This window comes from Heterocephalus glaber, unplaced genomic scaffold (genome assembly GCF_053883595.1).
Source record: "Heterocephalus glaber isolate CG9 unplaced genomic scaffold, H.glaber_assembly_v1.0 deba00001444, whole genome shotgun sequence".
NCBI classification, from domain to species: Eukaryota; Metazoa; Chordata; class Mammalia; order Rodentia; family Bathyergidae; genus Heterocephalus; species Heterocephalus glaber.
The window spans coordinates 6758170-6774191 of record NW_028258297.1 but is presented as its reverse complement, the minus strand read 5'-3'; the positions used below and the strand labels follow the sequence as shown (position 1 = coordinate 6774191).

Genomic DNA, 16022 nt, shown 5'->3' with positions numbered 1-16022 from the left:
CCCACGAGTTCAAAGTCGACCTGGGCTACATAGTGAATTCAAGCCCAGCCTGAATGACTGAGCAAGACCCTGTCTCAAAAAAAAAAAAAAAAAAAAAAGCAAGAAGAAAGAAAATCATGGATCCCAGAGGAAATTTTAACCTTTGACCCCCATAGCTATAGAAAATAGAGAATAATCTAACTCCCCCAAGCCAAATAAATGTAAAACTTTATACTATAGGGCTATTTACCTGTTTCTTTTATGTATTACATCATGTCTGTCTGTTTGTTTGTTTTCGGTTTTTTGAGTGTCTCTTGCAGTCACTGAGTTGTCCAGGCTGGGCTCAAATTCACAGTCTTCTTGCCTCAGCCTCCCAGAGTGCTGGGATATTATAGGCATGCACTATCACATCTAGCTTCAGATTAGGATTTTGAAACAACTAAAATTAACTGGGCATTGTGACACATACCTGTAATTCCAGCACTCTTGGAGGCTGAGGCAGGAGGATCACAAGTTCAAGCCTAGTCTGGACAATTTAGTGAGACCCTGTCCCCCAAAATAAAAGGGGCTGGAGATGTAGATCAGTGCAAAGGCACTGTGTTCAGTTGGAGTCTTGTCCAGGTTCTTGATGTCCTGGACAAAAGAATTGAGCAGGACTCCCAAGAGGAAAAGCACGATCAAAGATTTGTTGAAAAATGAAAGTACAAGCCACATGTCGTAGTACACTTCTATAATCCCAGCACTTGGGAGGCTGAGGCAGGGAGGATCACCGTAAGTTCGGAGACAGCCTGGGCTACATAGTGAGTTGAAGGCCAGCCTGAACTACGTAGCAAGACCCTATATAAAAACAAAACAAAACTGAAAAATGAAAGTATACTCTACAGGGTGAAAGCAGGCCAGTGAGAAGAGTATACAGCCTCTTCCTAGGGGCTTGGTGGTGAGGGTTTTAAGCATTAGGGTGTAGGGTAGGATTGAGGGGTTAGTGTGAGTTTTGCCCCTGGCAATGATTGGTGTGGTTCTGCCCCTTCATCAGGTGGTGGAGTTTTTTACCTTTCTTCTTTTTTGTTTGTTTCTGTTGGCCAATTTTTTTTTTTGTACTGGGGATCGAACTTGGGACCTTGCACTTGCAAGGCAGGTGGTGGAACCACTGAGCTAAATCCCCAGCCCCAAAATTGGATTGTTTGTTTTTTTGTTATTGAGTTTTGAGAGCTCTTGTATATTCTGTTTGTTTCTTTTGGCATAGGGTCTCGCTATGTAGTTTAGGCTGGCCTGAACTCAGAGAAATCTTTCTGCCTCAGCCTCTTGAGTGCTAGGAGTACAGGCATGCACCATCATGCTCAGTTGAGTTTTTGACTATTTATGGCCCTTGGAGGAACTGTCATGGTGTTCAAAGCCTAGGAGGGGTGTGTGTGTGTGTGTGTGTGTGTGTGTGTGTGTGTGTGTGTGAACTGCATAATCAGTGACATGGTAATTAGGGCTGGGATCAGCCAAGGGTAGCTGAAGACCAGTGGGCTGCACATCTGGAGGCATTGTGTATAAGCTGATTACCTGGTGTTATGGTTTATATCTGGATGTCTCCCCAAAGCATCGTGTGCTCATGGTGGGGCTTTTGGGAGGTGATCACAGGGGCATGATGCTTAGCAATGGATCAGTCCACTGGTGAGTTTACAGCTAAATGTGATGTTGGGAGGTAAAGCCTGGTTGGAGGACATGATCACTGAGGGTGTGGCCTGGAAGGGTCTGTCTCCCTCCTCCTCCCTTGATCCCTCTCTGCTTCTTGCCTGCCTGCCATGAGCTTTTTCTCCTCTGCCAGGCCCCTTTACCATGCTTCCATGCCTTGGAGCCAGCTAACTACAGGCTGAAACCTCTACAAACTGTGAGTCAAAATATACCTCTCCTTCTTTAATTTATGAGTGTCCCGTATTGTGTCTCAGCAATGAGAAAGTAATGAAGACACCTGATTACTTTCTCTCATTGTACAGTATTTAGTCCTGAATAACCTGGTATTGGGCTAAATGTTTAACTCAGAAGTTGGCTGTAGCCCAGAAAGCAAGCTCCAAGGCAGTCCTCCCTTTTTTTTCCAGACATTTCCTTGGCTATCTCCTGCCTTGCTCCATCTCCAGCCCTTTTTATTTTTTGTTTTGAGACAAAGTCTCACTAAATGGCCCAGGTTTGCCTTGAACTTGCAATCTTCCTGTCTCAGCCTGCTGAGTAGCTTGCATTACACATGTGCATCACTGCACTTGGCTTTTAAAAAGTTTTTATAAAAAGTAAAATTGATATAAGGGAGGAGAGAAAATAGAACCATATAAATGTTAAAACTAGAAGAGGCAGAAAAGAGCGTGTCTGTATTTTTGTTGCTACAACTTCATATGACAGACTAGAAAAGTAATAAAGAATAAATGTTTATCCAGTTTATGGTTTTGTTTTGTTTTTGTTTTTGTTTTTTGAGACAAGGTATCACTATGTAGATCTGGCTGGCCTTGAACTCACTTTGTAGTTCAGGTTGGGCTTGAACTTGTTATGATCCTCCTGCCTCAGCCTCCCAAGTGCTGTAGTTTATGGTTTTGAAGGCTGAGAAGTGCAAAGATGAGGAGCCAGCTCTGCTGGTAGAGACCGGAGTCCAAAGGTATGGCGCAGGGCCTCCCATGGTAGAAGGATGCATACAGAAGATAGCCAAATTGGTTTTTATCACAGATCCATTCTCAGGATAACTCAGTAACCCATGAATCCATTAATTCAAGAGGATGGAGCCCTTACAGCCTAATCATCTCCAAAGGTCCCTCCTGTCCCAGTTCTTACTACCTCCCAGTGAGGGTTAAATTTCAACATAAGAAAAAAAAATCAACTTAAGTTTTGGTGGGAACATTCAAATCATAGCAGAGTGGGAAAAACAAAAGAGAAACCAAGCATGGTGGCGCACATCTGCGATGCCAGCACTCTGGAGACTGAGGCAGGAGAGTCACCGTGAGTTTGAGGCCATCCTGTGCTACATAGTGAGTTCAAGGCCAGCCTGGGTTACACAGTGAGACCTTGTCTCAAAAAAAAAAAAAAAAAGAAATACTCAAGGGATATTTAAAAAAAAGAGCAAGAAAGAAGTGTTTAAGGAAGTTCTTTATGGTGAAATGAGATGACACCAGATAGTAACTTGAAGCCATATGAAGAAATAAAGATAGCTGCACAGGCAATTATAAAAGTTGGGTCTTGATTTTTGTTTTTTTATTTTATGAAACAGGGTCTTGCTATGTAGTTTGGGCTCAGACTGGGCTGGGCTTGAACTCACTCTGTAGCCCAGGCTGGCCTCAAACTCTCGATGATCCTCCTGCTTCAGCCTCAAGAGTGCTGGGATTATAGGCATGTGCCACCACCCCAAGCTAAGGCATTATTTTAATAAAGGTTTATTACTCCAGTATTTGTTGTCTACATAATTGAAAAGACTAATAAAAAGTATTACTTTTTATTTTGGAGGCAAGGGCTGGGTGTGGTGGCAAGTACGAGGCCAGCCTGGGCTACATGGCAAGACCCTCTTGTCTCAAACACAACAACCACAAAAGAATGTGTATTTTGAGGTCATTGTACAAGATGTGGTTTTGTGACATCAACAACCAAAAGATGTGGAGATGGAGGTAAAGGAACATAATTTTTATATGTCATGGAAGTTGAGCTAGTATAAATCCAAATTAGAATGTTATCCTTTTAGGTTGTTAAATGTAAATCCCATGGTAACCACAAAGGAAATCTACATAAAGTGCACACAAAAGAAAATGAGAAAGGGCCGAGGATTTAGCTCAGTGGCGCAGCGCCTGCCTCGAAAGTGCAAGGTTCTGAGTTCAATCCCTGGTACAGGGAAAAAAAAAAGAAAATGAGAAAGAAATTAAAACATCTCACTACAAAAATATCAACTAAAAAAATAAAAAAGAACAAAAATATCACTGACTATCAAAGGTACAGAACAAGGCACAAAAAAGCTAAGAGATATAGAACACACAATGAAATGACAGACCTAAATCTTTTCTTTGAGAGACAGTTTAGCAGTTTCTTACAAAACAAAACATACTCTTACCTTATATTCCAACAATCATGCTGCTTTGTTTGTCCAAATGAGTTGAAAATCTATGTCCACCAAAAAATCTACACTCAAATGTTTATAACAGCTTTACTCATAACTGCCCAAACCTGGAAGTAGCAAAGAGGTACTTCAGTAGCTGAATGTATACACAGTCATACATTCATACATTAGAATACTATGCAGCAGTTAAAAGAAATGAGCTATCAAGCCATGGAGGAGCCGTACCACATACTGTAAGTGAAAGAAGCCAGTCTGAAAAGACTTCCTTGCTCTAAGAAATCTTGAAAAAGCAAAACTGTGAAGACAATGAAAGGATCAATAGTTGCAGGGCTTAGGCTGGGACAGAGGAACAATAGATGAAGCACAGAGCGTTTTTTTTTTAGGGCAGTGAAGCTAGTCTGTACGCTACAGAAATGGTGAGTAGACATCATTACACTTAACAAAACCCATAGAATGAACCAGGTATGGTGGTGCCCACCTGTGATCCCAACTACCGGTGAAGCTGAGGTGGAAGGACCAAGTTCCAGGCCAGCCTGGGCAACTCAGCGAGAACCTGCCTCAAAATAGTATTTTTTTAGGGCTGAGGATTTAGCTCAGTGGTGCCACCACCTACCTCACAAGCACAAGGTCCTGAGTTCCAGCCTGGTACCAAAAAAAAAAGTATTTTTTAAAGGCTGCATGTAGCTCAGTGGTAGAACACTCACCTAGCATGCACTGCCCTGGGTTCAAGCCTCAGTACTGGAAAAACAAACAAATCAATGCATAGAATGTACAACATAAGGAGCAAAGCCTAAAAACTTTAGCTAATAATAGTGTATCCATATTGTCATCAGTTGTAACAAATGTACCACATGAATTAATAAGGGGGAAACAGGCCCAGGGGTTTAGCTCAGTGGCACCATGCCTGCCTCGCAAGCACAAGGTCCTGAGTTTGATTCCTGGTACTGAAAATAAATAAATAGATAAATGGGAAACAACTGTGGTGGGGTCCAGGAGGAAAAACAGAGTATGTGGGAATGCTAACATTTTTCTTTAAATGGTACTGGGGGCAGAGATGAGGGACCAGAAGCTCTTCCAAGTGGAGAGCCTTTTATTTCTCACAGCTTTTAATACGCCAGAGGGCTTCTAGGCTTAGTGGCAAAAACTGCCATGTAGAAGAGCCCGGGCTTGATAGTTACTGCTTCAGGTGCCATTCTAAGTGCTTTGCATAAATTAGCTCATTTAATCCAGTCCTGTGGTGTAGGGACTGTTATTCCCCTTTGATAGAGGAGGAAGTAGAAGCAGGAGAGGTTCAGTAGCTTGTTGAAGATGGCAGTTTCGTAGAGCCAGAATTTAAACATAGGTTAGGACATATAACTAAGTCACCATGCAGAACTTGTTTTCATTCTATAAACTGCACAGTCTTCTCAGTGGAGAAAAAAAAAATCTCAGTTTATTATATCGCACAAGCCATAGGTCAATACAGATGATTCTGTGGAACCTGGGGAGGTTTGGTCTGCTTGAGGCTTTTTAAACAGGAACACAGTGGTTATTTTTCCAAGAAATCTCTTAGTCACTTTCCTCATTGCTGGAATAAAATACGTGCCTGACATCCACAAAATAAAGGAGGAATGTTTATTTTAGCTCACAGTTTGCAGAATCCGTAGTCTGCTGGCTCCTAGGCAGGGCAGTATGGCAGGAGAGTGTGACAGAGGAATAGCTGCTCAGGGCATGGGAGACAGGATGCAGAGGGTGAAGGGAGGAGCTGGGGAGAGAGAAAAGTCTTTCAAGGCCATCCCCCAATAATTGGAGACCCTGCCTCCTAACAGCAAGTCAGCTATAAACCCCATGATCCAGCCACTTTCCAAAAGCCCCACCTATGAGTGCACGAGGCTTTGGGGGACATTTTATTTATTTATTTATTTATTTATTTATTATTATTATTTTTAGATGGGTTCTCACTATGTAGCCCAGGCTGGCCTTGAACTGGCAGCAATCCTCTTGCCTCAGCCTCCCAGAGCTGGGATTACAATGTGCACCATCATGCCTGGTACTGGGAACCCCTGAAATGTTACTGGAGACCTCTGGAGTAGGCTCCAGTCTTCTGCTCAGTATATGATGCAAGCCCCGAGGAAAAAAACCCTAAAAGACAGAACTAAGAGTGACAGAAAGTGGGGACCAGGACGGCCAGTGCTGCTTTAGCAAAAGGTGCTGGTCCGTCCAAGCCACTGATTTTTATTACTAATCAGTTGGGGTAAAGGCAAGCTATGTGTGAGGACAGAACTACGTTCAAGGATGTGCAGTCCTGCAGTTTCTGAGGAAATTAATGCAAGCAAGGCTCATAAAGGACAAGACAAAGCATTCTCGAATTAGGAATAGAACAGACAAAATATATGGTTGTAATTAGAACATTGTCCTTCTAGTTAAGAAAGTTTGAGTTGTGAGAACCGAATTTGGGTGCAAGTTACTCTGACCTGAGCACATAGGCTTCAGCTGGACTCACTTCTATAAACAAGCCATTGTGGGGTTAACTCTTTACAGCCTGCACTACTTACAGCCTGCTTTGGGCATAAGCAATATTGCCATCTCCTGCAGCCTGGCATTGGGGGAAATTTCAGATCTAAATCATAACAGCAGTCCAGAAACTCTAGACTGTGACTGGAGATTGTGATGAAACAGGTACCATACTTTTCAACCACCCCAGTCACTTGGCTTTTGTTTTACCCATGTCTCTGTGTTACCATAGCCTCAGCACCTGCCCATAACACAGTTCCAGAGGTCTGGCCAATCCTCCTTCATCTTCACTGCAACCACCCAGTCACAACTTCTCTGTTTCTCTCATGGTCTGTGCATGGCTGAGCCCAGGCTCCCTATGTCCATAGCCAAGTCCAGGTAGGAGACAGAAACCACACTCATTATTTGAACAGAGAGATAGCTGTGCAACTATAAGTACTGTCTAATTTCAGAACGTTTTCATTACACAGAAAGAATCCCCATAACTCATTAGCAATGACTTCCCTTTCCCTCCTCCCCGCCTCAGGCAACACCTTCTCTACTTTCTGTCTCTCTAGATTTGACTGTGATAAATGTTCCATATTGTTGGGCATGGTGGTGCACGCCTGTAATTCCAATACTCCAGAGGCTGAGGCAGGAGGCCAGCCTGGGCTACATCGTGAGCTCAAGGGCAGCCTGAACTAGAAAGTAAAATCCCATCTCAAAACAAAACAAAAACATTTCATATAAATGGCATAATATTAAATATATCCTTTTGTGTTCAGCTTTTTTCATTTAGCACAGTTTTTCAAGGCTATCCATGTTGTACCATGTATTATTTTGGATGTACGGCATGGCTTGTATGGATTGCCACATTTTCTACATCTGTTCATCAGTTAATGGACATTTGGGTTCTACTTACTATGAAAATGCTGTGAACATTCACATGCAATTAAAAATGAGCAAAGGATTTGAATAGACATATCCCCAGATAGATAATACAACTGGCCAATAAGGCTGAGCACAGTGGTGCACTCCTGTAATGCAGCTACTCAGGAGGCTGAGGCAGGAAGATCACAAGTCAAGGCCAGCCTGGGCAAATTAGCAAGATATTGTCTCAAAATAAATTTTTTTTAAAAAAGGGCTGGGGCTGTAGTACATTGGTAGGGCACTTGCCAAGTATGTGTGAGGTGGTGGCAGAGGAGAAACTGCATGCCTGCAGGAAGCACAGAGAGATCAAAGGAAGAGGGAGGGAGGCACACTCTTCCAGGCCACGCCCCCAGCCCACCGCCTGCAAGTCGGTTTCACCTCCCTACATTGAGCTAGGAGCCCATCAGTATCAAAAGCCCTGCCCAGGATCACATGAGGCTTTGGGGGACATCTACATATAAACCACAACAGTGACCATTATCTATAGTCACTCTCCTTTGCACTAGCGCTTCTTACTCCTAACTGTAATATAGTACCCATCGATCAGCCAACCTCTCCCTGTCCTCTCTCTGTCTCCCAACCTCTGCTAGCCACCATTCTTCTCTTAACTTCTATGAGATCAACTTTTTTGTATTCCACGTATGAGTGAGATCATGAGGTATTTGTTGCTCTGTGTCTGGTTTATATCATTTAATCTAATGACCTCCAGTTCCATCCATGTTGTTGCAAATGACAGAATTTCATTCTTTTTTATGACTGCATAATATCCCATTGTGTATATTACCACATCAGTTGATGGACACTTAGGGTGTTTCCATCTTGGCTTTTGTGTTTAGGGCTAAAATAAACATGGGAGTGACAGTGTTTCTTCCATATACCCAGTAGTGGGATTGCTGGATCACATGGTAGTTCTATTTTTAGTTTTTTGAGGAACCTCCCTACTAATTTTCATAATAGCTGTACTAATTTATTTATTATTATTATTATTATTTTTTGTTACCGGGGAACGAACTCAGGTCCTTGTGCTTGCGCAGCAGGCATCGAAACCACTGAGCTAAATCCCCGGCCCCAACTGTACTAATTTAGATTTCCACCGACAGTAGGCAGATGTCCCCTTTTCTCCACATCTTTGCCAGCACTTCTTATCTTTTGTGGTTTTTTTGGTACTGGGGATCAAACTCAGGATCTTGAGCTTGCGAGGCAGGCGACGGCACTACTGAGCTAAATCCCTAGCCCATCTTTTTCTTTTTGATGACAGACATTCTTACTGGAGTAAGATGCTATCTCATTGTGGTTTTGATTTGTGTTTCCCTGATGATTACTGATGTTGTGCATTTTTTCATATATCTGTTGGTCATTTGTATGTCTCCCTTTGAGAAATGTGTATTTAGGTCTATTGCCCAATTTAGATTTGGGTTATTTGGAGTTTTTGTTATTGAGTTTTTAAAATTTTCATTTTATGTGCTGGAGATTAACTTCTTGTCAGAGATATAGTTTGCAACTATTTTTTTGATTCTTTTGTTGTGCAGAAGTTTTTGTTTGATGTAATCTCATTTACTTATTTTTGCTTTTGTTTCCTGTGCCTTTTGGGGTCTTATCCAAAAAACAATTCTTGCCCATCCCAGTGCCTTGAAGCATTTCCTCTATTCTTTTAATAGTTTCATAGATTTAAAAAAATTTTTTTTATGGTGCTAGGAATTGAACCCAGACCTTCATGCTGAGCTACATCCCCAGTCCTTTGTGTTTATTTATTTAGTTAGTTAGGTTTTTTGAGACAAGGTCTCACTATGTAGTTCAGGCTGGCCTTGAACTCACACCAATCTTTCTGCCTTAACCTCCCAAGTGCTGGGATTACAGGCATGTGCCACCATGCCTCATATTTACTTACTTTTTAAATTTTGAGAGACGACTTCTGCTAAGTTGCCCAAACTGCCCTCAAACTTGTAATCTTCCTGCCTTAGCTTCCTGAGGGGTTGGGACTATATGCATGAATCACCATCCCCAACTACTGGTTTTATAGTCTTTAATACATTTTTATTTTTATAATTGATGTGGGGGAATCTAGTCCCATACTTCTGTATATTGATATCCAGTTTTCCCAGTACCATTTATTAAAAACATTGTCCTTTTCCCACTATGTGTTTTCAGAACCTTTAAATAATCAGTTTGGCTTAGTGGCATAACCTTGTTATCCCAGCACTCAAGAAGCTGAGGCAAGAGAATTGCTGTGAGTTCAAGGCCAGCCTTAAACTACATAGTGAGACCCTGTCTCAAAACACCTAAAAACAAGGGAGAGGAGGTAGAGATATAACTGAGTTCAATCCAGATCAGATTAATACCAATTTATATCAATTATATTAAAAATTTGCATTTACATAGCTGTTTTCCTTCTTTATGCCATTATTGTTACAAATTAAATCTTTATATATTATTTGTTCATCATAGATTTATAATTATTGCTGTATAAAGTTGTCTTTTAAATCAGGGACCAAAAATCAATCAAGAAAATATATTTATTATTTATGTTCTCTTTGTTTTGTTTTTGTGGTACTGGGGAGGGTTAAACCCAAGGCCTACATCTCCAGCTCTTTTTATTTTTTATTCTGGGACTCGGTTTTGCTAAGTCACTAGTTGTCCAGGCTGAACTTACAGCCCTCCTGCCTCAGCCTCCCAGAGTGCTGGCATCCACCACCACACCTGCCTGTTATCTTTCATATTTGCCTATATAATCACATTTATTGGTGCTCTTTTTTTCCCATTAAGTTTATTGGTACATTTTAGGTATAAAATACAGTTACATTCATCATTGAGATCTTGTACCATTACATGAGTATCTTGGTTCTTATTTTTTTTTTTCCCCTTCCCCTGACCTCCCTTCACCCTCTCCACCCCTCCCTATTTACAAAGATTTTGTTTCCATTTTTTTCCTGTTCTCATATTTTTTCCTTTCCCTTTTTTCCCTTCCCCTACACCTCCCACTTCCCCTGCTCCTTTAGACCTTTTCTTCCTATTACACAATATCAATTATACATTTTAAAAATTACAATATCAAGATCTAGGAGACATTACCACAGATTTTACAGGATTTAAAAGGATATAGAAAGCGTATTACAAAAATCTTTTTTGAAATAAATTTGACAACTTCTAAGAAGTACCTTGGAAGGCAAATTAATGAAACTAACTCTGGAGGAAATATAAAATTTGAATAGCACCTATTAAAGAAAGTATATTCCCAGCTTGAAATCCTACCTATATGACAACAACAGGCTCATATACATTTTAACTGATAAATTATATCAAACATTTAAAGCAGAAAAAAGAAGGAACACTTCTCCCCTCATTTTAGGAAATCAACATTGTGCTAATCCTAAAACTGGATAAAGATAATAGAAGAAAAAAAAGTATGAACATAGATAGAAATTTGTTTAACAAAACAAACTATTAGAAGTCAGATCTGGCAGCATGTAGAAAGTGGTTTTATTATAGGGATGGCAATATTGGTTCAGCATTGGAAGATCCACCCCCAAAAGTCATCATTTTAACAGAGGAAAGGAAAAAGCCAAATGATCCTGTCAGTAGCTGGAGAAAAAGTATTGGACTAAATTCTACAGCTGTTCATGGTAAAAGCTATCAGGAGACTAGAAGTAGAACAGAACCTTCTCTACAGATCAAAGGCATGTACTCCATACTTCCAGCAAAAATGCCTTATATGAATGGAGAAGATACAATACTTTCTCCCTAAGGTGGGGAACAAGGGCAGATATGCGTACTCTTCATCTGTCATTAAGCTTTGAAACATAGGCCTAAACCAAAATAGTCTGCCAATAACAATGACACAATTAGGATAGGATTGGCGTGGTAGAAGCAAAATCTTTATATGTGGATGAAATGATCATCTACAGAGAAAATACTAAGAAATCTCTAGGAGCCCCTAGAACTTGTATTTGAATTTAGCAGGATTAGAAAACACAAGGTATATATAAAAATTCAGGTCTATGTATACTTGCTATAAATGAAGAGTTGGATATTGAAATTTAAAAGTTATGGGCCGGGGATTTAGCTCAGTGGTTCTGCCCCCTGCCTTGCAAGCCCAAGGTCCTGAGTTTGATCTCCGGTACCAAAAAAAAAAAAAAAAAAAAGAAAGAAATTGAAAAGTTATGTAGGAGTACGAAGGACCTAGAAAAGTAAAAAGAAAAAAAAATAGTGTTGGAAGCCATTTAATACCTAATTTTAAGACTTCTTCTAAAGCCACAGTAATCAAAGCAGTGTTGGTGTAAGGAAAGACATATAGATCATTGGAATAAAACAGAATCTACAAATAGAACCACACATATATGGTCCACTGAGTTGTGAAAGATTATTTAACATTAACATTTTACAGAATATAAACTCAATTCAAGAGCAGAGGAAAAGATAATGTTTTCAGCAAACGGCACTAGAACACCTGGTATCCGTATATAAAAAATTAACCTCAACCTTTTATTTTCATACATAAAAATAACTTGAAAGGATCTATGAGCCTAAATATGAAAGCCTAAAAGTATAAAACTTTAAGAAGAAATTATAAGGGAAAATGTTTATGAATTTAGGGTAGGCAAGAACTTCCTAGGATACAAAAAATGTGATGTATAAAAGAAAAAAATTGATAAATGAGATTCCATAAAAATTTAGAACTTTAAATGACATCATTAAAATGAAAAGTAATCCTTAAACAGACCATATTTACAGTGCATATAACCTATGACCAGAATATATAAAGAACTCTTACAGCTCATTAATAGACAACCCAGTTAAAAAGTAGACACAAGAAGATGATAAATAGCCAGTATAGCACAAGGAAAGGTGTGCAACTCTAGAATCAGAAAAATACTAATTAGTACAATAACAAGATTGAATTATACACTCATTAGGGAGATGAAGTTAAAAGTTTTAAAAGCCTTGTCATGACTTTTTGTTGGATTCTCCCCCTTTGCGTTTAATTTGTCACACCCAACGTATTCATTCTGCTGGGCTTCCTGGGGTTGTGATCCTCATTGTCTTTTCCTAGGATATTGTCTAAAATTTTTTGGAGTATTGGTTTGGTATTCATGAAGTTCCTAAGGTTCTCTTTATCATGAAAGTATCTTATTTCTCCATCAATTTTGAAAAATAGTTTTGCAGAGTACATCAATCTGGGTTGGAGGCTATTTTCCTTTAGGGCTTGAAATACATCACTCCAAGCTCTTCTTGCCTTGAGGGTTTGCATTGAGAAGTCTGTGATTCTGATGGGCTCTCCTTTGTATGTGATTTGTTTCTTTTCTCTCACTGCTTATAGAATTTTGTTCTTCTGTTGGGTTTCTGGAATCCTAACTATTATATGCCTATGTGTAGATTTTTTTTGATCAAGGCTAGTTGGAGTCCTATATGCCTCACTTATCTGTATGTCAAGTTCTTTTCCCCTGCTTGGGAAGTTTTCTGCCAGCACTTCTGTGAACAGATTTTTTTATGTCATCTGCACTCTCTCCTGTTTCTTCATTGACTCTGATCAGTCTTATGTTATTCTTCTTTGCATCGTCTAGCAGCTGCTGGATTGATTTCTCATGGTCCCTTACAATTTTAAAGCAATTTTTCTTTTCCTGGTCACTAATTGCAATCTTATCTTCTATATCTGAAATTCTGTCCTCACATTGCTTCATTCTGCTGTGTAGACGTTCAATGGAGTTTTTTTTTTTATGCTTTGTGTGATTTTATTTAGGTCAAGTTCTTAGTACACAGCAATAATTAATTCCAAATACAATTTCAATGGAGTTTTTAATCTCCTGGAAATCTGTTTGTATCTGTTTTATGGATTCCAGTTGTTTCCTATGTTGGGATTCCGTCATGTTCCTCAGCTCCTCTATTTTTTCATGTGTCCTCTCTAGATTTATTAATCATGTCTTGCACTATGGGCACAATCTCTGCTGTTATGTGAGAAATTATTTCTGATTTCATTTTTTCCAGATCCTCTTTTGTTGCCAGGTCAGGGAGTCCAGGTGGTTGAGTATCAGATTGTTCCATGTCACTTCCCTTTGGGTTTGTCGTAGCTGATCTGGAAGTCTGTTTTTGAGGCTTGTTATGTGCCTTCTCATTTCCATGGGGGTGGGTGGGTGGGGTCGTGCTGCTGGTACCCACATGGCTTACCTCCTCTGCCCTGGGAGCAGTGCAATGGCGGCCGGGGAGCCTCCTCCTGGGTGCTGGGATTGGCTCACCTCCTCTGCCCTGGAAGCTCTGGAATCTATTGGTGCTCTATTTCATCATGTAGATTCAAGCTACTGTTTAGTGCCGTTTTTATTTCAGCATTTCATGTAGGATGTGTCAGCTATAGATGAACTCTCTCAGTTTTTATCTGGGAATGTCTTCATATTTCTTTCAGTTTTGAAAGATTGTGCCCCTGGGTTCAAAGTCCAAATATAGAATTACTAGCCAGGCATAGTGGCTGAGACAGGAGGATCACAAATTCAAGCCCTGAAGCAGAATTTTAAAAATACAAGTCCTTCCCAGCCTTGGGCAGTTCCCCCCCCATATCACCCCTCTCCCCTGTAGCTGTAACTTCTTGTTCTGGTACAGATAAAAGTAACAACTATGTCCTATAAACAAAGTTTATCACATTCTGTTTTCATGTGATTCATAAGACACTGCCTTCTTTCAAGGCAAAGCCATAAAACCGTCTGCCCTTGTCCTATTCCCATAAACCCACTTGCTACATCACTAGAAAAACCACCCCCTCAACAAAATGTGTAAAAGCTGAAACTTTTCTTTGCCCAACACTCAGCCATTTTGAACAGAGTCTGCTGAGCTGGTGTGTACACCTTAAATAAATCCTCCTGACTCCCATTTGGTCTCTCCTGTCTCTTGGAATTCTGCAACAGGGCAAAAGGGACAAATCACACAGCAAGTGAACAGTGTAACTGTGTAGCTGTCTCTGGATCTGAAAGGTCAGGGAAATGACGGTCAAATCCAGCTCAAGCCTGGTCCCAGCTCCCAAGTCCAAGGTCTCAACCACCCCATACTCCTCCATAACCCATCTCCAGCTTCTTTCCTGGAGTTGACAAGGGAAGAGGTGCACCCACCTGACACCATTCCATTCCATTTGGCTTGAACAGAACTACAAGCAAGACCCAAGGCTAGGGGTACACGAAGAGTATCAGGGTTTCAAGGATGGAGGCCTCGGATGGGTAGACACTGTTCTCCTGAGTGACTCAGTAGCCTCAAGATACCAACTGGGGAAAGGAAGCTTTCTTTGGTGACTTAAACAACAAGGCTCCAGTAATCTTAAGTGGCATTATAAAATATGCACTTATAAGTTCTTTATAGCATGCTCCAGAAACAAGGATTTCAAAACCCTGAGGGAGAGAGGGAGCGATCTATCCATAAGAGGTCTCACAAGGGAGGACAGTGCAAGGCCTGGGGCACTGGTGTACCCACATTTGAGGTCCACCAGCTTTCCCAGTGAGAAAAAGAGGCCCCAAAGGAGACAGGCATCTTGTGGCCTGAGCTCAAAGAGAAGGATTTGGGAAACAGGAACCAGAGGAAGCCAGTCAAGAACCTGCCACTCTTTTTTTTTTTTTTTTTTGGTAGCAGGGATTGAGAACCTGCCACTCTTGATGTATAGGGAAAGGGTAATGGGAGTTGCCAGAGACCCCCGCAGTGGTCCTGGCCTTCTGCAAGCCAGTATGATGTCCACAAGATAGAAAAGTGGAAATTAAAGAAACACAGACAGAGACTTGAGAGAAACTGAGTCTTGGGCTGATCTAAGCTGCTCTGGGCAGCAAAGACAAAGAACTTCCAGGACATCCAGTGGCTATTCATTACAAGTGTGGGAAGGGGGGAAACTGGGCAGGGCTTGGGACAACTGCTGATAACAAGTATCAAGCAGGCAGGACTGTAGAATAAGGACACAAGCATATCTTTCTCAAGAGAACAAATGGTTAATTCAGAAGGGAGGAATTTAGCTAGAGCCGAGTTGACCTTGGCTGGAAGTGAACTTAGCTGATTGGGCTACTTCCAATGTAACACAGCCGAATTATGGAAGGGCAAGAATCTTGTGCCACTATAAGCCTGCTAATACTGAGCAGAGGTGTCTGCCACATTGGTGGACTGCAAGTATGAACCCAGCCTGGACAAGTCAGCAAGACCTTATTTCAAAGTAAGAACTGAAAAAGTGCTAGAGACGTAGCTCTGTGTGAAGGTTCAACCCCCAGTCCTCTGCAGCCATTCTGGGATATAATAAAAGGAGAGACGTGGAGATGGGGTGAGGCTGAGAAGAGAGCAGCCTGGGATGCTGGGGCCAGCAGGTGCTCAGCAGAGCGCAAGCTGTGGGGCAAAAGAACATGGCCACGCTCCCTCATAGTGTTGCTGCCACCCACACAGGGTCAAGAAGGACACGTCCAGCATTTGTAGAAAGCACATCTGCAGGTCACTCTGGAGAATAAGAGGCCAGAAGATGCCACACAACTTCCATGGGAGGTGAGATTTGAAAGCAGCGAGCTTTGTGGTGTCACCCAGAGTCCCTGACTGAAGTGCCCATGGCCTCAGGTTCATATCACGACCACCC

General features: G+C 41.1%; 1 protein-coding gene across 2 annotated transcripts in view; it reads left to right on the top strand.

Annotated features, from left to right (window-relative positions):
• Nucleotides 1-16014, top strand: part of Wbp2nl (WBP2 N-terminal like) — a 47083-nt gene extending 31069 nt beyond the window's left edge. Inside the window, exons 8-9 of one of the 2 annotated variants that reach the window (XM_087213801.1) lie at nt 1793-1855; nt 15839-16014. The gene's annotated coding sequence lies outside the window, so the exon portion shown is untranslated. The remainder of the gene's footprint in view (nt 1-1792; nt 1856-15838) is intronic. The other variant, XM_087213802.1, reaches the window with a different exon arrangement.
• The last annotated feature ends 8 nt before the right edge of the window (nt 16015-16022 follow it).